The sequence below is a fragment of the Neovison vison genome, chromosome 4 (genome assembly GCF_020171115.1).
Source record: "Neovison vison isolate M4711 chromosome 4, ASM_NN_V1, whole genome shotgun sequence".
NCBI classification, from domain to species: domain Eukaryota; kingdom Metazoa; phylum Chordata; class Mammalia; order Carnivora; family Mustelidae; genus Neogale; species Neogale vison.
This window is the reverse complement of record NC_058094.1, coordinates 141,633,221-141,661,107: the sequence shown is the minus strand read 5'-3', so window position 1 is coordinate 141,661,107 and position 27,887 is coordinate 141,633,221. Positions and strand designations below refer to the sequence as shown.

The 27,887-nt window shown below is 41.0% G+C and overlaps 1 pseudogene; it reads right to left on the bottom strand.

The window, feature by feature from the left end:
* LOC122904708 overlaps positions 1-27,887 on the bottom strand; it is a 37,848-nt pseudogene that overhangs the window by 5,046 nt on the left and 4,915 nt on the right.

Sequence of the window (27,887 nt, the reverse complement as noted above, 5' to 3'; positions counted from 1 at the left end):
TTAGTGTGTTAGCTAGACTGGGAGATGAAATGTCATTTTCTCCAAGTCCTCCACAACTAAGTTGTCTTTTGCTCAAGATTCTGATATAATGACTCACATCCTAGAGGCTTTGGGAAGATATCCCTATGAGATAGTCTAAATTCTGAGTGCGGTCATTGTATCTAAAACCCTTCTTGCCAGAAACACTGAAAAACAGAAGCCAGCTCATCTTCCATAGCCCCGCTCAACTGTTCTTAAGAAACTGTATGCTGATAAATTCTTCAGCACTGCTATTTTTCTCTTTCACGGGTAGATCAAGGGCTTCAAGGTCCAAGCTCTCCCGCTGCCCTGTTTCCTTCTGTCTTTATCAGAGTGACTGCAACACGAGCTCTGGTGGTGGAAACTCTGATAGCCCTCCCTATCTTTGCCTTCTTTCTCTCATTCTAAACTTAAATGTGGTCACCCCTTTCCTTTCAGAGTCACCTAGGGGAACATGATAACTCAGGCTATTTCTCTGCTGTAATGCAAAAACCATGTTGCAACCACTGCAGTAATTCCATAGTATTTGAAATTATCACTCAGATATTTGAGAAGGTTCACATATATCACTCAGATATAAGAGAAGGGGATACCTGCTTTAAAAAAAAACCTCTTTTAACAACATATACTATATATGCATATATATATCACATATAAAATAATATATAGTATACTGTACACTTGACTGCTGCTAAAAAGTAGACCTTAAACATCTCACCACACATGCACACAGGAAGTGGTCAGGGGGGTGAGGGGAATGGATGAAGATGGTCATTAGGTACAAAGTTCCAATTGGAAGATGAGTAAGTACAGAGCAAGTAATGTCCAACATGATGACTATAGTTAACCCTGCTGTAAGGTATATTAGAAAGTTGCTAAAAGAGAAGATCCTAAAAATTCTCATCACAAGGAAAAAAACTGTCACTATATGGAGATGAACATTTACTAAACTTATTGTGATCATTTCACAATACACAAATATTGAGTTGTTATGTTGTATGCCTTAAAATTATGTAGTGCTGTACATCAATTATATCTCAATAAAACTGGAGGGAAATAAAGGTAATGTGTGAGATGATGGAGATGTTAACCAGCTTTACTAAGGTACTCATTTTGCAGCTCATATGTATATCAAATCGACGTTATCACACACCTTAGCCATATAATGGCCTACATCAATTATATCTTAATAAAGCTAGAAAAAAAAAATTCCCTGGCTATTTCTATATTGTCAGGAGTGCAAACAGTAATAATAATCCAGTTCATGCTTGGGCAGTGGTGTATATGAGATGTTCTTTGGCTATTTTTCTTATTTTGCTCAATACTTGCATATAAGCAAAGCTGACACAGTTCACAGGAAGCTGGAGCTTCCCTCTATGCTCAGCCAGGAGCCTAGAACAGACCTCCATTTTCCATGGAACCAAACATCTCTGTGGCTACTCTGGAGCTTAGTAGCTTCGGATTGCAACATGGCAGCTGAAGAAGCCTGTGGACCCCCAGGGCCAATTCCTGAGAGAGCCTTCTTTCAAGTTCCTCCACCTTGACTCCTATTTATTTATTTTTTAATTTTTATTTAAATTCGTTAGTTAAAATATAGTGCAATATTGGTTTTAGGAGTAGAATTTAGTGATTCATCTCTTACATACAACACCCAGTGCTCATCACAACAAATGCCCCCCCAATACCCATTCCCTATCTAGCCCATCCCTACCCACCTCCCCCCATTAGTTTGTTCTCAGAGGTTAAGAGTCTTCAGAGGTCACCTGAGTGGCTCAGTCAGTTAAGTGTCTGCCTTGTGCTCAGGTCCTTAACCCAAGGTCCTGGGATGGAGCCTTGTATCAAGCTCCCTGCTCAGTGGAGAGCCTGCTTCTCCCCCTGCCCAACTCCCTCTGCTTGTACGTTCTCTCTCATTCTCACAGAAGAAGAATCTCTGTGGTTTGTTTCCCTCTCTTTTTTCCCCCCTTCCCATATGTTCATCTGTTTTGTTTCTTAAATTCCACATATGCGTGAAATCATATGGTACTTATCTTTTCTCTCCACCTTGATTCCTACTGAACCCCCTCCCTCAGTCACTCAGTTTATCCTACCCTGGATTTCTAGAAATAAAGTCCCATCAGTTTATGACCTATCTCTAGAAACTAAGCGTTTTGTAGACATTTTCCTATGCAACCCACAGCACTTCTAATAGATCTAGGAGAAACACAGTTGCATTATTGCAGCAAAGCAAATATGGTGGTGGAGTCTAAAATATTTGCATACAGCAGCTGATAACACTGCTGTCACAAGGAATCAAAGCCTAATCCATTAAAATGTGATTGCCTCATTTCTTTAAAGCCCCAGATTTTTGGGTGTGCGTTGTGGTAGAAGTATGAAGAAATGTTCCTTAGTAAATGGGAAAAAGTAATTTAACCTTCCTGAGAAAATTCAGCAAGCGTGAGATTGTCACAATTAGAATCAGTTGTCGTTTCCAAATTTAGGTGACCTTTTTGAAGTGGAGCAATTGAAGTCTAATTGAACACAAAGAAGTTAAGTTTTCATTCAAGAACCAATATCTAAATTCCAAAATTATTTCAGTGCCAAGGCTCTGCTTACTTTAAACTTAAAAAAAAGAAAAAAAAACCTAATAGGGGATGATTTTTAAAGCACTGGACATGCACACTGACGTATTTGATACATTCTCACAATGAGTATGTTCATGATTTTATCAGCTACTCTCAGATGTCAAAGAAGTAGAAAAAACTTGGAGTAAAGTCACTGATAATGGTGGCTGCAGTCAGTTGTAGAACAAGTGACCACATTATTTAGGGAAATAAAAATATCCAGTACCAGGCTGTCACTTTCATTTGTGACTTAAGGGTGGGGTAGGGGATCCCTCAGTGGTTTTTTTTAGCCCAGTAGTACCTTCAGGAGCTCCATGGAGAGGATTAACAAGATCAGGCTGCCAGAAGCAAAGCAAAGAACTCCTCAGGACTGGTGTGTCCTATTCACCTAGTTCCTCACCCTAGGACAGTTTACTGGGCTTACTGTTTACTGGTTTAAGAACAATAATAACAATTCTTGTACCTAACGCGCTTTCGAAACACTCACCCTTTCTTTGTCCTCACCCAGCTCATTATCTCCATTTGCCAAATGCAGACACAACTCCCTCCCTCTCAAGTCCAGGCTGCAACCTCTCCTCAACCACCATGAGATGCTAAGATGAGATACAATCCATATTCACGGCAGATCTGAGGAAAACATCTGTGCCCCACCCCAGGCCCGGCCCTCAAAGCCACCGCAGGATTCAAGTGTGGTTCTCGAGGGGGGTGGGGTGGAGTGGACAATCCACTCAACCTCTGGGGTAGGGATAAAGGGCGGAGGGTTCTGGGCCATCCTTCCCCCCAGGTCCCACCTTCCCAAGCTGAGTCGCTGCATCAGATGGAAGCAGAATGCGCACGGTTGTAAGTCAACGCCTCGTTTCAGCCGTGCAGAGCGCACGCAGTCAAGCTCGCTGCTGAGTATGTATGTTACAGCCGTACCAGCCCATACTGGATCCGTTGCCGGGCGCGAGCCCATTATGACGTCCGCCACGAGAAACTTACATTCTATCTTTAAAACGTCCAATAGGGATTAGTTCCACCCTTGCCCTAAGCTAAAATGAGACATAGGAGTACATTTTGTAGATCAAAGAATGCTAAGATAATTATGCAGCGGGTTTCAGAGAAATGCATTTCTACTCTGAAAGCGAGCCAGAACTCATATCTTACCCTCCTGGGTTGAGGGAGGGGGGTGGGGTTCTTTACCAAAGCCACATAAGAAACCTTAAAACTTTCTTTAGAAAATTCCTAGTTTCTGGTTACAGTGGTGAAATGTGAGACCCACGTATCTATGGGAAATACGTGTTGCTTTAGTAAACCAGGTTCCTTGGGATAGCTACATGGCCCCCAAGTGCCCCAGAGAAAGCGGTTTTCCTATTTCATGAACAGGTGTAGATTTCTGCCTTCCACTATAGCAGTTTTCATGCTCTGATTTCAGAATACTATGAAATACTATAGTTATCACTGTATGTTTACAAAAAGGAGACTGGAGCATAAAAAGATGGACCAGCACTCACAGTCAGTGATTCTCAAAAGTGTGGGCAGGGGATGCTGTGAGCCCGGAGTCTTTCGGAGGCTTACCTCAGGTCCTTTTTCCAAACACGCGTCTGCACAAGGCAGGACTTTCTTCATCTAAGTACTTCAACAAAAGCAACACGTGCCAGCTGGTGTCAATACAGAAGCAGATTGTTGAAACCAACTGCCTTTTGTTAGGCCAGACATCAAAGAGATTGCAAAATGGAAAACAATGCCATTCTTCCCGCCTAATGTGTTTTGGCTTTGCAAAATACTGTTATCTGTCAAAAAATATGTATTTATGTTAATATGTTACAGGTCTTTATTGTTACTTTAAAATGAAATAGTATTTTTTAAATTTCTTTTTCTTAAGATTTTTTCTTTATTTATTTGACAGAGATCACAAGTAGGCAGAGAGGCAGGCAGAGAGAAAGGAAGGGAAGCAGGCTCCCCGCTGAGCAGAGAGCCCGGTGTGGTACGATGTGGGGCTCCATCCCAGGACCCTGGGAACATGACCCGAGCTGAAGGCAGAGGCTTTAACCCACTGAGCCACCCAGGTGCCTTCATTTTTTAAACTTCTAATATGGCAAACAGCAATAGATAAAATTCATATAACCAAAAGCTCTTTGGAATCCTCGATGAATTTTTTAAAGGAATCTTGACACTAAAAATTTGAGATTTGGGTAAAAGAATAAAGCCTTCATTAGAAAAGCAAGTCAAATCATATTATTAAAAGAATAATAAGGATGGATTTGAAATTAAAATGAAGATCACTGTTGTAGTTCACTGTTACCAAATTTTTTAAAAAAAGATATTTTCAATAAAAGTAAGAAAGAAAATAATGTTTTAGGCAAAACATCCATATGCAAGGACCAAGGAATATAGAAAAACAAAAATCAGACAAGGGCCCTCTACAACTGAGACTTTCATAACAACTTGTTTTTGAAGCGGAATTTGGGTGTATTTGCACTATGAACTAATAACAAAATCACTGGGAAAGAAGAGTGTTGTTAGCAATGGAAGTATTATGGATAGATCAAAATATAGGTCTAAATCTGTCAGCTAAATTAACATGAGATCTCAGGCTCATACACAAATCGATTTTAATTAAAAAAAACAAGTCAGGATGCAACCTGTTTACTAATTATGACTTGGTTAAATAAAGTGATACATCCTTATGGTACATATTTAGCCAATTATGTTCTAGAAAGAACATTTAATAACTTAGAAAAATGTTCACAAATATAAAGAGCAGGTTACAAAACAATATTTAGAAAAATATAAGTAGGAAAAGAGGAGCGCCTGGGTTGCTCTGTCGGTTAAGTGTCTCTTTTTTTCAGCTCAGGTCATGATCTCATGGGTCATGAGATTGAGCCCCACATGAGGCTCCCAGAGAGTCTGCTTGAAGATTCCCTCTGCCCCTCCCCCATTCTCTCTCACTTTCTCAAATAAGTAAGTTTATAAAGAAATTATTTATTTCAGAGAGAGAGAGGGAACAGAAGCAGGGGGAGGGGCAGAGGGAGAGGGACAAGCAGACTCCTCACAGAGCAAGGGAGCCTAATGAGGGGCGGATCCCAGGACCCCGAGATCATGACCCAAACTGAAGTCAGATGCTTAACTGATGGTACCCAGGTACCCCAATAAATAAATCTTAAAAAAAAAAAAGAGAGAGAGAGAGAGACAGACAGACAGACAGACAGGAAGGCTATATACCAAAATGTTAATATACATTATCTCTGAATGATGATGTGATTATCCTTACTTTTTTTGTATTTTATTGTATATTTAAATTTCCCCCCAAATAATAATAACAGCAGTGATAATCCAACAACACATTTGTTTTTACAGAGTTATCTAACATTCTTGTTTTCTTCGTGCACTGGGCAAGCCGGAGCCATCTCTCCCCAGGCAGGCCACACCCACTGACTCCTCCCTGGTTTTAATAAATAGCCCCAGGAAGTCAGTCCCTTCCTTCCCCTTCCAAGGGCCATAGGAGCACTCTGTTCTGCTTTTGAATTCAGCCACTCCAGCATGTGCTAATTGATTTTATTCTACGAATTTAGAATCAGGTAGTTGGGAGCCTCGTGAACTCTCCCCGAAATAATGAATGCAAATTAATGTGAAAGTATATCCCCAGGATTTCCTGTAAGAATCTTTTATTACAGTGACAGTGAGGAGTTTTTACAAGTACTTATCATAAATAATGTATTGCCTCTGGTGGCAGGCTAGATCCATTACGTGACTGTTACTATGGGAACATCAATGTCCATATACAGTTTAATTCTATTCCCAGAAGCTGAAGTGAAAGTTGGCATTATCTTAATGTTGCAGATGTGAGAATTTAGGCATTCAAAAGCTAAGTAGCCGGCCCGGAACCAACAACAAATCAGAGGAAGAAGAGCTGGAACGAGTCAGCTGACATCGAACCCAGGACACTTTTGGCTAAAGCTGGGAGTCTTCACGTCATGTGTGTGGTGGACACGGTTTTCATGGACTCTCCTGTCCTAGTGTGACTCCAGGGAGCTCTCACAAGCCTAGGGTGGGCACCAACAGTCTTGTTACCTGGAGGCAGTTTATAGGAGGAAGAAGAGGCTGCCCCTCCAAGGCTCTGAATTACCCACAGGGGCGAAAATCAACAGACAAAGGCACTCGCCCTTGACCCTTGCTTTGCCCAAGTAGGAGAAGCCAGGGCAAGCAGGAAGCAAAGGGATTTATGTGTGCATGAAAGAGAATGTCGCTAAGAAGCATTTAGACAAGTCAAAGGAAGGCTGTTTCATTTTAAACAAATGTGGCCCAGGGAAGAAAGGCGGGGTTCATTTAGATGGAAGGCTAAGAGGTTTTTTAAATTGTCACAGAGCTGGATGACAGCAGAGTAACTTTTCTCCTGCTGTCCCCATTTGTCACAGGGGAATGATGACCCTTCCCCAGCTCATCTTCTGATCCTCTGTTTTGGGTACAAGGGGGAAAAAAAAAAAAACACTTTGAAAAGCCCTAGAAAATCTACATAGGGAAAGTCCTCATTTTATGTGGAAGTGATAGTCTAGGAAAACAAATTTATTACAGTCATATGACTTAACAAAAGAGAATTACTCTCTTACAAAATTGATATAAAAATCTACCCTCTCGTCCCATCACTTTTCATCCCTTAATATTAACAATCCCAATAAATAATACTTAATAATACTTTACATAAATAACAAATTATTAATAAAAAAGACTCTAATACTTACACCATGACACTTTTTACTTCTGGCCTTAATGAAAGAATTATAGGTCACTCGAAACCTGGGGTCAATGAATATTTTCTTTTAAGGGCCAGATGGCAAATATTTTAGGCTTTGCAGGTTATACAGGATCTCTTTAAAAATGTAAAAATCACTCTTAGCTGAGATGTACAAAAATGTAATTTGCCATCCCCACCCTAAGCCATGGCAGCCAATGTAAGAGCCATAAAGGGCAGGAGGCCAGAGTGGACAGGCCACCCATATCCACCTCCATCATTTCTACAGACTTAGTCTGTCCTGTTCTCATTGTAGCTCCAGCCCCTCAAATGGTGGCTAGTGGCCATTAGGCCTAAATATGTGGTTGCTGATTCAGTAAATGATGGCTGGGCTCAGAGGGCTGGAGTTGCAACGTGTTGAAAGTCTGCCATTGGCGTTGATTCTTTTCTACTAGGAATCTGAGTGTTGAGAGTCCACCATAATGTGTCTTTGCTCTAATACTCCTGGACAACAGGAGTATTATCAATAATGAAATAATTAAATATTATGACTTACAGCACAATAGGTCCTACATGTATGAGCATCTCAGTGGAAAAATGGTATAAAAAGGGAGTTATGTAACAGAGGCCTCTCTTACGTACAAATCATCCTGGATAGAGGAACACAGGTATTTCCTGATGGAGTGGAAGGAAACGAACAGTTCCTGAGCCAACTTTATGTTAATGTATTTAACACATTATTTCATATTATCCTCATACGTCATTGCAAGGTAGAGGATGTTACATTTTATGGGAAGAAAACTGAGCTCTGGGGGGCTAAATAACTTGTTCAGGCTCCAAAAATAAATATGTACCAAACCAGGATTCAAATCCAAGCCTGCCTGGCCCCAAACTTCAGGCTCCTTCTACTCTACCTGACTATGGTAGGGGTAGTATTTTTAGTTCTACCAACAATTTGCCTTGTGACCTTTGAGATGATCACATCACCTCATTCATTAGACACAAATATAAGTAGCTACCCATCTCTCAGTGAGTCGAAAGAATTCATGAATGTTGCAAAACCAAGCACACAGCACTACCTTGCACCCAATAAATATCTGCCTAATTTGAATTACGTTGAACATCTGAATTGGCTGACACCCAGGAGAAAGGAGAAAAGACTATGGGGAGGAAATGTCTGATTTATCACCTGAGAGGGAGGAGGAAAAAAGTCTGAAATGTAATTAAATGATTATGTAGATGGGGTTATAGGTTCAGGCAAAGTAGGTGCAAGGCAGGATCTACAGAGTAGAAGAACTTGAGTTTCTAGGAGAACTAAGGTAGGCATTGCATTGATTTTCAAAGGATTTTTGTTAGGAACAGAGCCTTTCTTCTGAAACCTTATTTTGAAGCCCAGTATAGAAAACAAATACAGAGCTATTCTTAGCCCTGCTTTCTGGTTTCCATGGTGTCCCCTAAGGAACTTTTATAGAACCCCTCAGGCCAGCTCAGGGCATGGTTTGAAACTTCCTGGTCTTCTATCTGCCTCCTCGCTCAACGCCCAATCAAATATAGTATTTACAATTGACGGAGGGTGGCTGTTCCCTTTATCCTAATAATGGTACAAGAGATCTACTCTGGAGAGTGTCGCTGCTGGTTGTAACATTCAGGGGGGGGGTTACTGTAGCCTGCTCTGATTCAGGTTTCCAACTATGGAGTCAGGAATATGTCTCTCTTTGTTTTTCGATACCGTGTTCTCTGTGAAGATGCCAGTTCTTTCTACTCAGGACAGAGATGGCCACCAACAGTTTTGGACCTCTATCATCCCTGGTATCTACAGTCTCAGGAAAAAACAACTCTTGGTTAATAGCACAAGACCTCTTGAAGGATCCATCACCATCAGTCATGTGCTCATCCTGACAGTGCAGTTACTATGGGTGGAGCCATTCAGAATTATGATCAGCCAGGCCTGGCTGATGCCCCCACCTCTAGAGTCAGGAGGGAGGCCTGTGCCATCAGCACACATGGATCAAGAAGAATGGGAGTGAAGGGTGATGCCCCAAAGTGATACTGAGCACAGAAAAACATAGGCCCCGTCCAGTGATCAGAGACATGATCATGATGGTAAGCAAGCCCAGGATGGGAGAGATTGGATTGACCGGGTTGACCAAAGTACTGATATAAGAAAAAGGTAGACGCAGAATTCGGGCACAAACAAGCTAAGAGAAAAGGCGAGAGACGTGTCCCTTTAATGTGGACCTGCATTTCCACAGGGGAAGAAAGATGTCTTCAGTCCCTGAAGGAAAGGCAAGTCGACTGTGAAGCCATCCAGAAGACTATTTGTCATCAGGCTAAGATGAAAAGTGGTCAACAAGTGTCTGCATGAGGAGGTTGTGTGGGAACTCAGATTATAAAGTCACTGGGGAAGACTTCAAGAGACATTTTTGCAGTGATTCAGTTGCCAAGGGTGAGAGGGCGGAAAAGAGCAAGACTCAAGCCTCATGAGTAGAGCGATTTCTTATTTATTTTGGACACAGTATCCACAGAGAAAGATTTTGAGTGTTGACTGGACACAAATAGCACTGAGTCAACCAAAGAGAAAGACGCATCTGTGGTAGTGTGGCCCAGCAGTTCCAGTTATGGAATCAAGTAGATCTGGGTTTAAATATTGACTCCTCCCCCGTGGGTGGTATGACCTAGACACATCACGTATTCTCTCTGGACCAAGGCTTCCTCATCTGGAAAATAAGGATGTTAATCGCTTCTAGTTCATGGGCTTTTGTGATTTAGGATTAACAGAAATAACATTTGCAGAGAACTTTGTACAGTGGCCAGCATATAAGTGTACATAAATGGTGGTGTTCACAGGATATAGAAACAAAATGGCTGCTGGACACAATGCAGATATTGTATAAATGGTACAAAACATGTAGCCTAAATCAACTGAGTGAAAAATTGAATTGCCTCAGAGGAAAAAAGCTGGAAAGAGAAGGGAGAGCAGAGCACTGCAAAGAATTATCAAGGATACCTGATTTTTTTTTACTTGAAATAGATAAGTTACTGCAGTTTATTTTTTCATGCATGCATTCCGGAACTTTTCGTTAAGAGCCATTAAGTGTTAGGCACTTAATGTGCAAGCTGCCAGGGATATAAAGGAGAGGTTAAAACTCCCAGCCTTAAAGAGCTCACAGTCTAGAAGAGGAGAAAGAGGAGAACATAAATGGTTTTAGGACAGCATGATGAGAACGATGTAGGTTTGCTCAGAGTGTGTGAGGGAAGCAGGGCAGTGAGCAGCCAGTTCCACAGGACCTTCTCTGGCTCCAGAGGGCATTCAACTATGATCTGTTGTATACGTTCATACTGGAGGTGGAGCTCAGTAAAATATAGCCTTAGAAGGTCATATTTACAAACAAAACTGGCAAATGTTAATAATCGTTGAAGCTGGGTGATAGGAATTCTTTCCACTGTTCTCCCTACTTTTGAAAATATGCATTATAGAACTTTTTTCTTTTTTTCCTGAAGTATCACTGATACACAACATTACATAATTTCTGGTGTTCGACAGAATACTTCCACAAGTCTCCATGTTACGTTGTGCTGTGCTCATCACAAGTATAGTTACCTTGTGTTGTCATACAACCCTGTTACCATACCATTGACTCTATTCCCTGTGCTGTACCTTTCAACCTTGCAACTTATTCCATAATTGGAGGCTGGTACCTCCCACTCCCTTCACCCATTTTGCCTATCCCCCCATCTCCCTAGAGCTTTTTGAAATGGCACATGAGACCTAATTTTTCAGAGCCAGAAAAGAACAGTTAGGCGAAGGAGCCCTTGGCAGCAGCCATAACCAGGAACTTACAAACTTTTTGAGAAAAGAGGAAAGCTGTGCTTCACCTGCTGTGGATGGAGGAGTAAATGGAACAAAGCAAGGGGCAGGAACCTGGGAAAGATGGAAAGACAAATTGGAGCAAAAAGGGAAAACGTATAAAAACCAGGAACTCTGAATACCCACTTACCAAAATAAATAAATAAATACAAGGAAAGAAGGAAAGAAGAAAATGTGCTGAAAATAGGTTGGGGTGAAAGAATTATAGAGAAACTGAATGACAAAGGCTAATGCACAAGTAAAAATATTATCAGAGATAGAAAGGGATTAGGATTCTGTTCCAAAAGAGGAATCGTGAAAACAGAAGACAGAAGGACGCCCCATGAGGAAACCAAGCACAGTGGGAGAGCCAGAGTTCCAAATGAGCTAGCCAGCAGGATGTTGACATAAGGTGCTGCAGTTTAAAGAAAATTTTCAGAGTGAGGTTAGGGGACTTTGGGGAGCATCCACATATATAAGTTCATTCTTGACAAGTTCATACATTCATTTATTCGTTCATTCATTCATTTCAACAAATAGTTATTAATCTTGTTTTCTGGCAATAAACTGACCTGTCAGTCACGTTCCCTAGAGCCTAACAATGGAGACGAACAATGAAACAAGCAATTCTACATTATAATGAAATGTGACCAATGCCAACAAAGGTCAGGCCCTCATGGGGTGCCTTCATTCCCATGCAGGGTGTTTCCCCAATTCCGGGGTTGGCCCTTGGGATGTTGTAGGTACAGAACTATGATCTGCTTCCACACCTATATCCACCTCTTGGGGATGGACATACCCTAACCAAGCTCACAAAGGCATAACCACCAGAAGGCCAATTTACTGACTTAGAGTAAGAAAGATAAAGATGAACGATTTGGGTATTTGCATTCTCCGATGAGCACATTCTTTCATGATAGACATATCAAAGTGAGAGTCAGATTACCAGTCCAAGATTACTCAAAGAGAATGGATTACGGCAAAGGAGGGGTGAGCTGGATGACCTTAATACCCAGTGTCACTTCTAAGTCATTTTCTGCCTCACAGAAGATATTGGTATTCATGGGTCAGGATACCATCCCTCTGGTCACTGCTAGAGGACTTGTCATATTCTATCTTTTTCAATTTCTTTTTCATAGACTCCCCTACTTTTGTGTACACATTCATTCTCCAGACATGGTACAATATAATTAACTGAATGTAATCTTTCTTAGATATAATCACAATCCAGTCTTGTCCCCACTAATGTGATACACAGATTACTCAAATTCTATCTGGGCACTCAAAATCTGTTGGGTCATCTCTACGTAAGTCTGATATTACCAATAATGTTTTAATTATTCCTAACTTCTTATTCAAAGTGTAATTTAATCTCATTTTGTGCTGCCTATTTTCCGTTCATTAGATCTATCCTCTAGCCAGCTAAAGTTGGGTTTGTCTAATAAATGGGCCATCAGAGATCAGAGGGAAGGAGGGAAATGAAGTAGGGGTATTTGATTCCTCAGCTCTCTTCTTATGGGGTCACTGCAAATAGCCTACTTCTCCAGACCAATGATCACAGCTTTTGTTGCAAGAGTCCTCTCTGTTTCTGAGTTTTGGTAATAGCTCTCATCCTTTTCCCCTTTTGGCCTTGGGGTGGTAACCATTCCCCAGTGTTGCGAGCCCCAACATAACTCACTGGACCTGGTTGGTTTCCATAAATCCTGCCCACACCATTGTAACAGTCTTTTTATTAAACTTTCCTAATTTTCTCCTTTGGACATGCCATCTTTTTCCTCTTGGGACCCTGATAGGGGTTGGTGTTGACTTTAAACTCATATGTTACCAATGGACGGTAAAGGCTGGAGCAAATATATGCAGCCAACTAATTATATAGTGATAGAGACCCAAAGAACTAGGAATTTAATCTTTGGGACTCTGAAAGAAGAAATGTTATGTATTACTTTCTTGAAAAATAAATGAATGAAATTAAATAGAATGTTGAGTTAAAAAACAACCTTAAAGAGTGTCAGGTTTCTAGACAATGCATAAAACCGAGGCAAGTAAGCAACATGGGTGTCCTACAAACAAGAGCTCTAAAAAGAAAGGAAGAAGGTGGTAGGTGTGGTAATTTTAAAATATGCCCACAGGGGCACCTGGTGGCTCAGTCTTTGAGCGTCTGCCTTTGGCTTGGGTCATGATTCCAGTGTCCTGGGATCAAGCCCCCATCGGGATCCTTGCTCAGCAGGAGGCCTCCTTCTCCCTCTCCCATTTCCCCTGCTTGTGTTCTTTCTCTGGCTGTTTCTCTGTCAAAGAAATAAATAAAATCTTAAAAAAAAAAATAAAATATGCCCATAATTTCTTTGATAATTCTCTATTCAAGAAGTGGATCTAGATTCCTGTTCTCTTGAGTGTAGACTGGATTTACTGATTTGTTTCTAACTAACAGAATACAGTAGAAGAGATGGTGTATTATTTCCAAGACTAGGTCATAAAAGGAAATATGACTTCCTCCTTGCTCTCTCCCTTGGACACTTGCTCTGAGGGTCAGCCGCTGCCATGTTGTGTGGCAACTCAAGCAACCTTATGGAGAGGAAGCAAGGCCAACCGTCAGTAGCCCTTCAAGTACACCATCTCGGAAGCAGATTCTCTAACCCCAGTCTAGCCTTCAGATGATTACAGCCCCTAAACTTCAGTCCAGACCCAGAACCACCCCTCTAAGCTTTTCCTGAATTCCTAACCTAGAGAAACTATGAAATAATAAATGTTTGGTGTTTTAAGCTGCTAAGCTTGAAGGCAATTTGTTATATAGCAATAGTTGACTAATAAAGACAGGAAGATGAAGGAAGGCAGAAAAGAGAAAGAAGGAAGATAAAGTAGTCAGAAAAAAATTCTGCTTGTAAAATATTCTTGCATAGCACAGCCAAAAATTGTTCAGAGAACCACTACATAAAACACAGAAGGCTGATGATTTGGAGAGCTGCCGAATCAACATATTTGGAGCATGGAATGTCATGGTTTCTGTATGAATACCAAAAAAAGTTTCATAATTTAAAAACTTGCAAAGTGTCACTTTGGTCAGATCATGGTCTGTATGAGCCCAATGTTCTATTTACGGTGGCTGAACAAGATGTGGGAAAACATGAGTATTTTTTATGACACTGATCTCTAAAAGCACAATAATGTATTCAACTAATGTCAATATATGTATGTATACAGAAAGACCTTTCTTTCTTTTTTTTTTTTTTTTAAGACTTTATTTATTTATTTGCCAGATTGAGAGTACGAGTACAAGCAGGCGGAGTAGCAGCAGAGGGACAGGGAGAACCAGGCTCCTCGTTGATCAAGGATCCCAATGGGGGACCCAATTCCAGGACCCTGGGATCATGACCTGAGCCAAAGGCAGACACTTAACCAACTGACCCACCCAGTTGTCCCAAGACCTTTTTAAAAATATTATTTTCTATCCTTTTTTTTTTTTTTCTCTAACACTGCCTCCAAGCTCTGAGGGCCATCTAAAATTCCTGTGACAGTCTTTGCTGAAAGATCTGGAAACCTAGAGGCTAGAGGAAACTCTGCTAACTCAATGTTAATATTTGGGGAGGGAATGGCTAGCTAAAACTATTAAGGCCCCAATAAAACAACCAAAGTTACAGTCATTACCCATCTCAACAATAGATTCAATCTCCTTGAAGATCAGTTGTTTATCTTATCAATTCTATGGTTTGGGTCTTCACAAAAAACACAAGGGTTTTTTGTTAGTTTTTTAACTTTGTTTTTTAGTAATCTATACACCGGGTGTGGGACTCAAACTCAGGACTCTGAGATCAAGAGTCACATGCTCTTCTGACTGAGCTGGCCAGGCACCCCTCTATGAAGCTCTTCTTGCTACATATATATCTGATCTCTCTTTCTGTCGCTTTCTGTTACATCTAATATTACATTACATCTAATTTAGAGAACGAGTGGTCCTCTAAACTTTCTGCTGCAAGGCCCTCAATTGTTGCATCTGATATTTCGTGGAAGTCGCTCATCCTCAATGTGGATTATTTCTTTTACAATCCTTGATTCCTTTTCCATTCAGCTTTCACCTTCTCAGACTCAACAATGGACAGACATTAAAGGAAGAAAGCAAAAATAAAGACGTAGGAATATCATAAAAAGTAAAGCTGAATGCTTGTGGGACACCTGGGTGGCTCAGTTGGTTGAGCGGCTGCCTTCGGCTCAGGTCATGATCCCAGCGTCCTGGGATCGAGTCCCACATCGGGCTCCTTGCTCGGCGGGGAACCTGCTCCTCCCTCTGACTCTGCCTGCCATTCTGTCTGCCTGTGCTTGCTCTCTCCCCCTCTTTCTCTCTGATAAATAAATAAAAAAAAATCTTAAAAAAAAAAAAAGCTGAATGCTTGTGATGAGCATAGCATTGATGAGGGAGCAAGAGGCTGGCTGAGGACAAAGCAAAAGCTGGCACCTTGCACCCGTCTCCACCCACTCCCCTTGGTAATATGTGTGACATTCCTCAGACACCTCTGGCTGCCCTAAAAGAAAAACAAATAGTTAACTTGCAGAGATCACAATCCTGCAAGACAGGAGTCTCCTTTGGTTTACAACAAAGAAGCTATCTAACAATAGCACAATTTCCAGAGGCAAATAACTCAGTTCCTCAAGCCCTAAATAAAATTAAATTTCTTCTAAACCCAAATCTCACTAACAAGGACACTTGATACGAGAAATGTGAAACTTTATTTCTAGATCTCCAAGATAGTGTCGAGAATCATTCCCAAGCATATGGCCCACTGATATACATCTAACGGGTCTCACAAGAAGATTTTTACTACTAGTAATGAATAACCTTTCTCCCAACAATAGCTAGCCCCTCAAGGTCCTGGAGACCTTGCTTCCAAAATTCCTTAGAGACTAACATCACCCCTTTTGTCCTCACCTACCCAACTCCTGTGTATATAATCCGCCACTCCTCAGGATAACGGCGCAGCATCTCCGTCTGCCCACGGGTCCTGTCCCCGAGCTCTAATAAACCATGTTTTTGCATCAAAGACGTCTTAAGAATTCTTTCTTAGCCATCGGCTCCGAACCTCACCCCATTGAAACTCACCTAGGTTCAAGAATTTCATCAGCATAAGGCTGAGTTGTGCCATCACTATGTTGTACACCTGTAACTAATGTAGCAATGTGTGTCAATGATGCTTCAAGAAAGGGCAAGTTGAATTTTTCTGAACGGTGTAGCGTAAAAGCTAATGATTTGCTCCTTAACATGCAAGGATGTGTGGTAAGAGAGGAGCTGTGCTTCAGGCTTGGAATCAGAAGAGCAGGTGAGTAAAATGCCGAGGCTATCATAGATGAGATTGGGAAGCAATGTCAGATGCTGGTATAGAATGGCAAGGAGAAGGCAGGCAGGCTGGGGAGGGAGGATCTGTGTGTGACACCAAGGAGGCAGTCAGCCGAGTGGGAATCCATCAAGAAGAAGAGATCCCTGAAAGTAAGGAAGACATAAGCAAGTTTAAGAAAGCTGAAGGAGGGTGTGGACTCCGGCAAGTTTCATTGAGGAACATTCTAACCTAAGTAAGTCAGATAAAGGAGAAAACAGTCCAAGGTTTGATAGACAGCTGCATAGTTATCTAGCTAAGTGAGAAAATAAATAAGCACATAAATACGTATTGGTAAAAAGAAAAGAGGAAAAGAGGGTAGTAGAGTTCATCGCATGCTGTCTGTTTTCCCCAGAGAAAGGAGAAGTCTGTCATACCTTGTGAGTGACAGCGAGACCCCTAGAGGATGACCATCCACGTGGCCCAGCTCTGAAAAGAGAACCTCTCCTGATTATGCAAGTCTTTGGGGCCAAAACAGGACTCTGCCTAATGCTCTGGGGTTACACAGTTTATTTTCCTAATGGGAGACTGGATTTTAAGTGGCAGAGGCAAATGTCTGAGAGCTGGAAAGCATAATAAAGTTCAGGAGGGAAAAGAGAGTTCCTGGAACAGATTGGCTTACCACTGCATTTGCAAATAATTCCCCTACCGTTAAAATCAGCTTTTGGCAGATATACTTGGTTTGATTCCGGAGAAAAGGGAAATGATAAATTCCATGACACCCGTGCTTTGGACTCTCTCATTTAAGGAAGCTAGCAAAAGAATAGTGATAATTGGAGGTACTCAACATCTTTGGATGCAGATTAAATTTTTTTTTCATAATCTCATTGTAAAGACTACGAGTGGCAAGTGACCAGAATAATAGCTCTGGCCTAAAATTATGCTACGTAAAGATGACAGACTTGACCTTCCAGTATGTTCAGAGGGACCCAAAAGGGTCTGAACAGTGCCTTTGTCCCCGGAGACAGTCATCAATACAATGAAGCATAAATCTTTTAAAAATAGAGCCAGCATATGGGTTGCCTTCTAACTGTGTGAAGTATATAAAAATGCTAGGGAAATGTGATTAGAATTCCAATACATTATGGATAAAGCTTGAAATAAGGCAAGAATATTCATGCACCACTCTGTGATATGCATAACAATAGAAACTGAAAATACACTGCATGGGAAAATGCTAATGAAACATTAATAAGCAAAAATTTCTGTGCATAATCAGGGAAAGTAGAGGGTTATTCAAGATTGGAAATCCACTGTTTAGGGAAAAGTGAAGCTATGTAAATAAAGAGGACAGAATTAGAAACGGTAGAAGCAATCTGTTTTGTGTATCAAAGGATCAAGAGAAAATAATATATAAAGTATGATTCCAAATCTCTTTTAAAAAAATGCCAGCTGCTGGCTCTGGATATTAGGAATACAGGAATTTCTAATTTTTTCTTCAGGCTTTCTTGTTTTTCAAATCATCTCATGTCTTACTATTTAAAAATATTACTTTACAAAATTGTGATGCAGATTTAAGGCCATATATCATTATGAGGTTGACACGAACAGATGAATTCTGTTTTCATTTTGGTAACAAATATGTAGGTCTAGAGTCAGTGTAAACAACTATAGAAAGATTGAGACAGAGAAGAGGAAAACAGATAAAAAGAATAAGAAAAGAAGAAATATCTTTGTTAGAATTTTAAGTCAGTCTTTAAAAGGCAAAAGGATGGGGTGCCTGGGTGGCTCAGTGGGTTAAAGCCTCTGCCTTTGGCCCAGGTCATGATCTCAGGGTCCTGGGATTGAGCCCTCACACCAGGCTCTCTGCTCAGCAGGAGTCTGCTTCCTCCTCTCTCTAACTGCCTCTCTGCCTACTTGTGATCTCTCTCTCTCTGTCAAATAAATAAATAAAATCTTAAAAAAAAAAAAAAAGGTGAAAGGATGCAACACAATACTTGGAAGAGATATTAAATAAAAAGAGGGGCACCTGGGTGGCTCAGTGGATTAAGTGGCTGCCTTCGGCTCAGGTCATGATCCCAGGGTCCTAGGATTGAGCCCCGCATCGGGCCCTCTGCTCAGCGGGGAGCCTGTTTCCCCTCTGTCTCTGCCTGCCTCTCTGCCTACTTGTGATCTCTCTCTCTGTCAAATAAAAGAAATAAAATTAAAAAAAAAAAGAATATTTATCAGAGTTGCTTTCCTATAGTATACAATTTTAACATGTATGTGCGTTGTATAGCGTGTTAAGTGTTTCTTTTGAGACATCCATGGAATCATAGAACTCTAGCCTTAGAGAACCTTAGAGATTATCTAGTATCAATTCCTTCATTTTATAGAAAAAAACTGAGACCCAAAAAGCCAAAGTGAGCCCAGCCTAGTTAGAGGGAGTTTGGGATCTGAACATAGAATTCAGCATTTGGGGCTCCCTTAACCTGTTTTGACTGTAGTTTTAGGCCGCCTCTGAGCACTGCAATCTTCCTCTTACAACATCCAGAAAAGAAGAGGAACATTCATTAGGGTAGGCCATGACATGATAAAGGCATATTTTAAAGAGGTATGTTCAACTTCACAAAACTGGAAAGGACTGGATAACTAACCAGGAACTAAAAGAAAGAGAAATTGCTTCCAGACTGAAATGGAGAGAGTGGGGCTTGGGGGCCACGAGGGATGTCAATGAACTCAAACTTAGAAAGTACGAGTAAGAGAGCCTAACCAACCCAGTAAGACTGGTCTTGAATCAAGGGAGGGAATGGATAAAATGGCGGTAGCCCTCTATAGAAAATTGATGGCTGATGAGGGACACCTGGGTGGCTCAGTTGGTTAAGCAGCTGCCTTCGGCTCAGGTCATGATCTCAGCGTCCTGGGATCGAGTCCCACATCGGGCTCCTTGCTCGGCAGGGAGCCTGCTTCTCTCTCTGCCTGCCTGTGCTCACTCTCTCTCCCTCTCTCTCTGACAAATAAATAAATAAAATCTTTAAAAAAAACAATGACTTTGAGGTGCTTGGGGTCTCTGTTGGTAGAAAGATGGCTAATCAGCAATAATTTTTTATGAATAGCCAAATAGCAAAGTGTTCTGAAAATCATAAGTGGAAAACAGAAGGTTAATGGAATTCTTCTGTTCAGAAAATATCACTTAAATGCAAAATAGGAAGTAGAAAGAGGGTAGAACAATTAGGAGATGTGTGACAGAGGACACTGAACACAAGACCCGGAACTAAGTCGGATTTTCAAGGAATTATTATTTGACCTGAAATAGTGCATCCAAGCCCTAGGAAGAAAATTCTCTCTAAATGAGTGGAAATAAAAATGTACAAATGACAACAAAAATGTATGACGAGATGGGGATATTTAAATTCAGGGTTCTGTTTTATTAACAATGAATAAACCTGAACCATAAAAATGAATAGAAGCTCATCAAGATAGAAACAATAACGAAAGGAGAAAAGATCATCTCTCGATAAATATGATTGTGCGAGTTTCAAGTTTCCTCTCTTTTTATATCAGCCAGAAAAAGCATTTTAAATTAAAAATATTTATGAGGTTTTGTGACTAAAGCATTGGCAGCTGAAAGTTTAAAAAAAAAAAAAATAGACTGTCAAGTATTTTCTTCCTGACTGGCGCTAACCTGCCTGTCCCACTTCCTAGGAGAACCGGAGGCTCCTGCAATTACATAGTCAAGCTGGCTGGGGAGGACCGTACAGGAGCCCCGCTCACTGCGGGAGGACGGGTTTTCGGGGAAGTAGTCCTAGGGAAGATGGCTACCTTTTGCCAACTGCTGTCTCTGGAGCTTTGGCTCTGAGCCAGGGACCTGCATCATGCTCTCCTTGCTTGGGCAGCCCAGCTAACATTCTCTGGCTCTATTCAGCAGCAAAATATGGCGTGTCTATACCCAATATACATACCCAGCAGTCAACAGAGGACGCTCACCTCCAAATTAATTAGGTTTCCTCATCTATACTCTCGTAGACCCTCGTATATTTCTGCATGATTGTGCAATCTGTTTTCTATTTATTTGTTTAACATCAGCGCCCCCCCCCACTGCTGTCTCCTCCTCTCCCCCCACCCCCAACCAGAATGTAAAGACAGGACCGTTTTACTTCTCTCCTAACTGTTCCTTTGTGTAACTGTAACTCCTCGACCCGTGCCTGTGCACAGAAGAGTTGCCACAAATAATGGAGACCTCGTGGATGTATTCCTTCTGGGATGACCACCACCGTGACTAAGGAAACGTTCCTTAATCTATGTCAAACAGGTAACTTTCTGTATTTTTGAATCCTGGAAAATGGTTGCATTACAAAGATCTTTCAAGGCTTCTTCTTATTCATTTTTCTTCATGCAACTCTCAGCATTAATATTTTTGATTCTTTGGGATGCGCTCCAAAAATAGGAAATCAGATCTAAACACATCAATTGGCTCAGGAAGCGGCATCCTGAACATGTTATTATTCTTATTGATGATGAACTCTCTTGCCAATAGCTTCCCATCCTCCCTGGATTATCGCATGCCAAAAAAGGCATGCTTCACAGAGCTCTTAGTTCTTTAAGTGGCAGCTTCTATTTAAATACATAGATAAGGCTTGTCAGGCTGAGCTGCTCTTGAAGCATGAACTACTACTGTAAAGTCACATTGCAATGGAAACAATACTTCTGGTAGCTTTCCATGTTCCTTTAATCCTTTCTCATTTTTCAGAAACCTTGGGAACTTAAAGGCCTGGTTTAAAAAAAATTTCAATGGAAAAAAAAATCAAATACTAAGCAATAGCTAGAAATGAAATTATAATCTTACCATCAGACGTGCCAGCATGCACGAGTAGCAAATGAATTCGGTATTCTAATGACTGCGTGATCTACTTCGATCTAGTCTCTGAGATATTATGGGGAATACTATATGCTCAAATTTTCATTCAATACTTACATTTTGTGGAGTTTGTATGATTTGTAGCTTGTGTCCAACACTTTAAGACAACCGGCTTATGCTATTAGATCCATGGTGAACAACACATTTCCTTAGAAAACAAAATCTTTCATAGTCTTGAAGTACCAGACAGTGCCTGGAAGAAATGATTTAACAAGATTTAACCTTAGGTGCCCTCACTGAGTTACTACGATTCATTTCAGATGTTATCTTAATTTTCCCAACAGCAGGGTAATGTCTTAAAGGATGAGGTCGCTAAGCTGCTCTACAAATAAGTCTTTCCGATGGATACAGTTTATATATATCTTGCTGATTCTGTTTCTGCTACTAAATAGTTGGGAAACCTTGGGAATGTCATTTTTTAATCTCCATCTGGCCTCGTTTTTCTCATTTACAGAAGGAAGGAGTTGAATGAGATCAATGGTTTCAAGTACTTGGCAACAAAACCCTTTCTTCAAATAAAATATTTTGTCAAAGCCTGAGGTATGGTATAGAATATGGCTCCAATTAACATAGCTTGAAAATCACTAATCTAAATGCTATCTTATGTCAATTTGACTATGAAATATTATAATTCCCATTAATAGATTCATGGTTCATATCAACAAGTAGTCACTGAATGTTCTCAGGTGTCAGGTTCAAGGGACTCTGCTATAGTCTGTACAAGCCAGGCCATTACCCATTTTTGCCAGCAGACGATTTTCCAGAGGGAGACCCCAAAATCCCACAAATAAAAAATAAAGTATGAAATGATACACAAAATAGGGATTGATTACTTCTGGCCAGGGCATCAAAGAAGTGTTCATGAGAAGGTGGCAGCCTTTGGCCAAGAAGCAGGACTTTTGACCTGGTGAATATGAGTGATTCCAAGTGGGGCAAACATAGTAAGCAAAGGTTTGGAGGCAGGAAATTGAAAGACATGTTGAGAAAGGCAGTGTTTCAGTTGGTTGTGTTATTAATGGTGGGGACTCTGAGTTACAACTGGGAAATTAGGTTAGAATCAGATTATCAGAGACCTTGAATTTCAAGGTAATAAGGTTTGCCTTTATTTTCTGGGAAACAAAAAGTCATTGGAGGTGGGGATTTTTTTTTTTTTTAAGTAGGAAGTGACATAAACAGAAATGTAGCTAGAAAAAGATTTCTCAGAATAATATGTAACTAGAAGTGGGAAAAATTGGAGACAAGAAGGTGAATTGGAAGACAACAGTCCAGCAAGAAGTGATGGAGATCCAGCCTGGTGCAGTGGGAACCAAAATGTCTCACCCTAAAATGTGTACGTTGAAACCCCATCCCACAATGTGACTGCCTTTGGAGATAGGGTTTTGGGAAGGTTATCAAGATTAAATGAGATCAAAAGGGTTGGCTTCTAATCTCATCAAATTAGTGTCCTATAAGAAAAAGGAGAGTGATCAGTCTTTCCAAGTGCATGGACTGAGGGAGGGCTACATGAGACTCAGAGAGAAGGGGGCTATATCTATACGCCAGGATGAGAGTCCTCACCTCACCTGACCATGCCGGCATTCTTTTTTTTTTTTTTTTTAAAGATTTTATTTATTTATTTGACAGAGAGAAATCACAAGTAGATGGAGAGGCAGGCAAAGAGAGAGAGAGGGAAGCAGGCTCCCCGCTGAGCAGAGAGCCCAATGTGGGACTCGATCCCAGGACCCTGAGATCATGACCCGAGCCGAAGGCAGCGGCTTTAACCCACTGAGCCACCCAGGCGCCCCCCATGCCGGCATTCTGATCTGACTTCCAGCCTTCAGAACTGTGAGAAAACAAAGCGCTGTCATTCAGGTCACCCAGTCCATGGTAGTTTGTTATGGTGGCCATGAGCAGACTAAGACAGGCAGTGACATTAGGAATGGCAGGGACAGGACAAGTGTCAGCAAGTCACCATGGAAATAGAATCAACAGGATTTGACGACAAGCCCACTTGGGAATGTGAGAGGCAAAGGTCAACAGTGGCTGTGAGTCCAAATCAGTGACTTAGACTACCATTTGCAGATTCAGAGAACAGAGGGGGAAGAACAATTCTGCAGGAGAAGAGCTTAATTTTTGTTTCTGAAAAAATTTGGTGAACGAATTAGAGGTGTTGGCAACATAAACATGCAGAGTCTTTCAGCAGCCAGCAAAGAGAACTATGGATTTGGTGGTTAAGAGAGAAGACAGAACTAAAAATATAATTGATTTTGGAGTCATCTGCAGAAGGATACCACCAAGGGCTGGTCACGGGTGAACAAAAATATTCATACACAAAAAGATCTACATGAGCCTGAGACTACCGAGAATGATACCTATCTCTATGTTTGCTACCTAGGCCTGGGTTACATGTGATTTTTACAAATTCTAGAACTTGTGCTATAAAACAGCGTTGGGGATGTAGAAGATCTACCTTTGAAATGGTAAATAAAATGTAAACACCCCAAGTATCTCCCTCTGCTTTGATACGCGTGTAATTTGTTTCTGTTGGCAAGAAGACCAAATAGAATTTATGAGGCCGTACAGTTCAACAAACAAGATACCATGACCCTGAAGCAGGGTAAAGGGCCAACTGTTCTTCAGATAAAGTACACACTAGCTCTAAGAGGACTAAAAGCAAAAATGGAACATTCCATTCCATAGGGATGTGGATTAGCAAGAGAATTCGACACCTGGGAATCCTGGTTCTTGAATTTCACAAGTGATGATGGAGTAACTAACTTGGAGAGAGACAATAAGGAACAGAAAAAGAAAATAAAGGGGTGTCTGGGTGGCTCAGTCAGTTAAGCTTCTGCCTTCGGCTCAGGTCATGATCCCAGCTCCTGGTCCCACATCTGGCTCCCTGCTTAGAGCGAAGCTTGTTTCTCCCTCCTCCTCTCCTGCTCCCCCTGCTTGTGCACTCGCTCGCTCTCTCTCTCTCTCTCTCCCCCCCTCTCTGTCAAATAAATAAATAAATAAAATCTTAAAAAAAAAAGAAAGAAAAGAAAGTAGAACAAGATTACTATAATAAAACAAAAGAAAGTTTCACAAATATTCAACTAAGTGGGAATAATAGGATATTTAGCAAATAAATACCTTTAAGGTCCTTCTTGTAAAAAATGGTCACCTGTCTTAAACACAACTTTTTTTTTTTTAAGATTTTTTTTAATTTATTCATTTGAGAGAGAGAGAGTGAGAAGGAACATGAGAGGGCGGAGTCAAGGGAGAAGCAGACTCCCCATGGAGCTGGGAGCCCAATGTGGGGCTCAATCCCAGGACTCCGGGATCATGACCTGAGCTGAAGGCAGAGGCTTTAACCCACTGAGCCACCCAGATGCCCTAAGCACAACTGATTTCTAAAATTCATGGAACTTGGAGATGCAGGCTTAGGACTTCCCATTAGACGGGCCACTAAACAGGAACTAGAAAATCTTAGCCATGTGGTCTCCCGAACCCAGAAACAGAGTACCATGACACATGGAACTTTAACTTAATACCCGCTGTAGAAATCCATAGTCTTTAACAAATATGTGTATATCATTCCCATTTCCCAGAAGCAATGGCTTTCAATTATCTAAGCTATTTCTTTTGCTAGTTAGTGACATATTTCTAAATTATATATATATATGTTACTATTTCTGGACTCTGCAACTTAAACATTTCTGTTGACTTCCTGCTATGGAACGTCAGGATTTAGTGCTCTTATTCTACCCTCCTGCAACAGAGACACAGACAGACACAGACACACATTGTTCTCTTTCTCTTTTTCTGCGCAACTTGGTCAGACCATACCTTATGGTCGTATCAGTTCTCATTGTTATGACTCCATAAATCCTGCTCAGGGCTGAGCCTTCTAGGCTTCTTTGATTTTATTTCCTTGCCTATTCTACCTCCTGTTTTCCCTGGAGTGGTTTGGGCTGCTGTTTTCTTTAATTGTCTGATTTTCTCTGAAACTATCCTTTATTCATTTCCCAAGCTCTCTGCCAAAGGTGTTGTATTTCTCAGTATAATCAAACACATTAGATAATTGACCAGTGCCTTTCTTTTGCCTTGGCAATCTTCCTCTGCATGTCTTTGATTTCCTGCTTCATTTGGACCTGGTTGATCTCCAGATCTGCAAACAGCTGCTGGCCCAGGTCCTTGTTCACATTGATCCTAAGAACTGCCTTAGTCTTTCTTCTGCATGCATTGCCCTCCCCCACAACTTTTTTCTTTCTTTTCCCCCTCCTTCGTTCTTTTTACTCAATAATACTGAGTGCCCACTATGTTCCAGGCATCGTTCTCAGCGCTGTGGATAGAGCAGAGCTAGTAATAAAGATTTCAGTTTTGGGCATGCTGAGCCAGAGGTACCTTTTAAACAACTCGAGGCAGTTGGATGTGGAATTATGGAGTTCAGGGAGGAGGTTAGGGCTGAAGGCATTCATTTGAGAATCATGCACATATAAATGGTATTTAAAGCCAGTGCACTTGATGAGGGCACCCAGGGAGTGAGCGTGAAAAAAGGAGCTATCTGGAATGCATCAACGTTTAGAGGCAGAAGGGAGGATAAGGAATATCCAGTAAAAGAGAATGAAATGTGGTCAGGGAGGTAGAAAAACAAAGAAAAAGTGGTGAAGTGAAGAAAGCATTTCACAGGGCTGTACTTCCTCAAGCTAGCGAGGAAACTCCCTGCCCATCAGGGAGGCCCCAGTTCCTCCTTACCGGGTTTTCAACTGATTACATCAAGCCTGGGATAAACTCCTTGATTGACTCAAAATCAACTGCTTTGGGACCTTAATTCATGTGCAAAATTCCCTCACTCTTGCCAGATGTTATTGCCTAGAAGGAAGCAAGAAGGGCCACTCACACTCAGGGAAGAGGATTCTACAGGGCTTGAAAAACAGGGGGCAAGAATCAGGGGTCCCCTAGAGTCTGTTCGCCACTGAGCGGTTCAGTGGAAAGGGAAACAATGATGACTGACAAGAGAGGTGGCCATTGCAGAGCAATTTCCTTGCATTGGTCAGAGGGAACAGGATAGAGTACAGTTAGAGCTCAGCCCTCTGAGTTATCAGGCAGAAGATAGAATATGTGAGTCCAGGCGCAAATAGGCCGGTTGACGTGGTGGTGGGGGCTGATGTTAGTTCCTGTCCCTTGCTGGATCCTCTATATTCCTATTCCTCAGACGGTCTCCTTGTTTTAATAAAACTTATTCCAATTCTTTCTTTTCTTTTAAGATTTTATTTGTCAGAGAGAGCATGCACAAGCAGGGAGAGTGGCAGGCGGAGGGAGAAGCAGGCTGAGCACGGGCCTGATGTGGGGCTCTATCCCAGGACCCTAGAATCATGACCTGAGCTGAAGGCAGACACCCAACTGACTGAGCCACCCGGGTGTCCCTTATTCTAATTCTTGAGAAAGGATAATGGGAGTCTATATTTTCTAAAACTTGACATATCTGCAAATATCCTTATTCTACCTTGAATTTGCTGGATATAGAATTCTGGGTAGGAAATAACTTTCCCTTAGCATTTTCAAGATATTGTTCAATTGTCTTCTAGCTTCCAGTGCCGCTGCTAAAAAGTCTGATGATAGTCTAAGCTTTTATATTCTACTGTGTTCTGAAATACTGAAATGTTAGTAGTATAAGCCTGCTGAGGGTGTTTTTCTTTATTGTCCTATGGGCATGTGCATGGGACCCTCCAGTCTAGAAACTCATATCCTTCAATTCTGGGGAAAATTCCTGTATGATTTCTTTAACAATTTTCTCCATTTATCCTTGTCTTGTTTTCTTTCTTGAACGCCTATCATTAGATATCATGCTTTCTGAGTCAATTCTGATTTTCTTATTTTCTCTTTCACTTTCTAGATTTTTCTCTTTTATTTTCTGCTAAGTGTCCTCACCTTTATCTTGATCCAGTTTATGGATTATATTTTTACTTTCAAAGTTTTAATTTCTAGGAGTTCTTATTCCTTTCATTTATAGAATATTGGCTATAGAGCCAGACTGCCTGGGGTCCCATCCCAATACCAAATTACTTCATCTCTGTGTCTCCGTTTATTCATGTGCATTGTTGTAGTACACACATCATAGGGTTGTCGTGAACAATGAGTTAATAGATACAAAGTGCTTAGTATCTATTCATGTTTACATGAATAAATGTCAACATAAATAAATGTTAACAATTACTTTTGTTGTTATTATTGTATATCTGAGTAATGTGCTTTCAGAATTTTTCTTCTCTTCACTATAGTCTTTGCTGTAGTAAAGGATAGTAACGTGCTTTCAGAATTTTTCTTCTCTTCACTATAGTCTTTACTATAATAAAGGATAGTAACGTGCTTTCAGAATTTTTCTTCTCTTCACTACAGTCTTTACTTCTCTGAGTTTATCTTTTCAGTTCATTTCTTTTGGTCCCAGTGTGTCATACTAAAAGTTTTTCTTGGAAATCTGATGATTCCTGCTGAATTCATGTTTGTGAGGTATGTGGGGGTGGTAGAGTGTGTTGACTGGTGAACTTCAAGA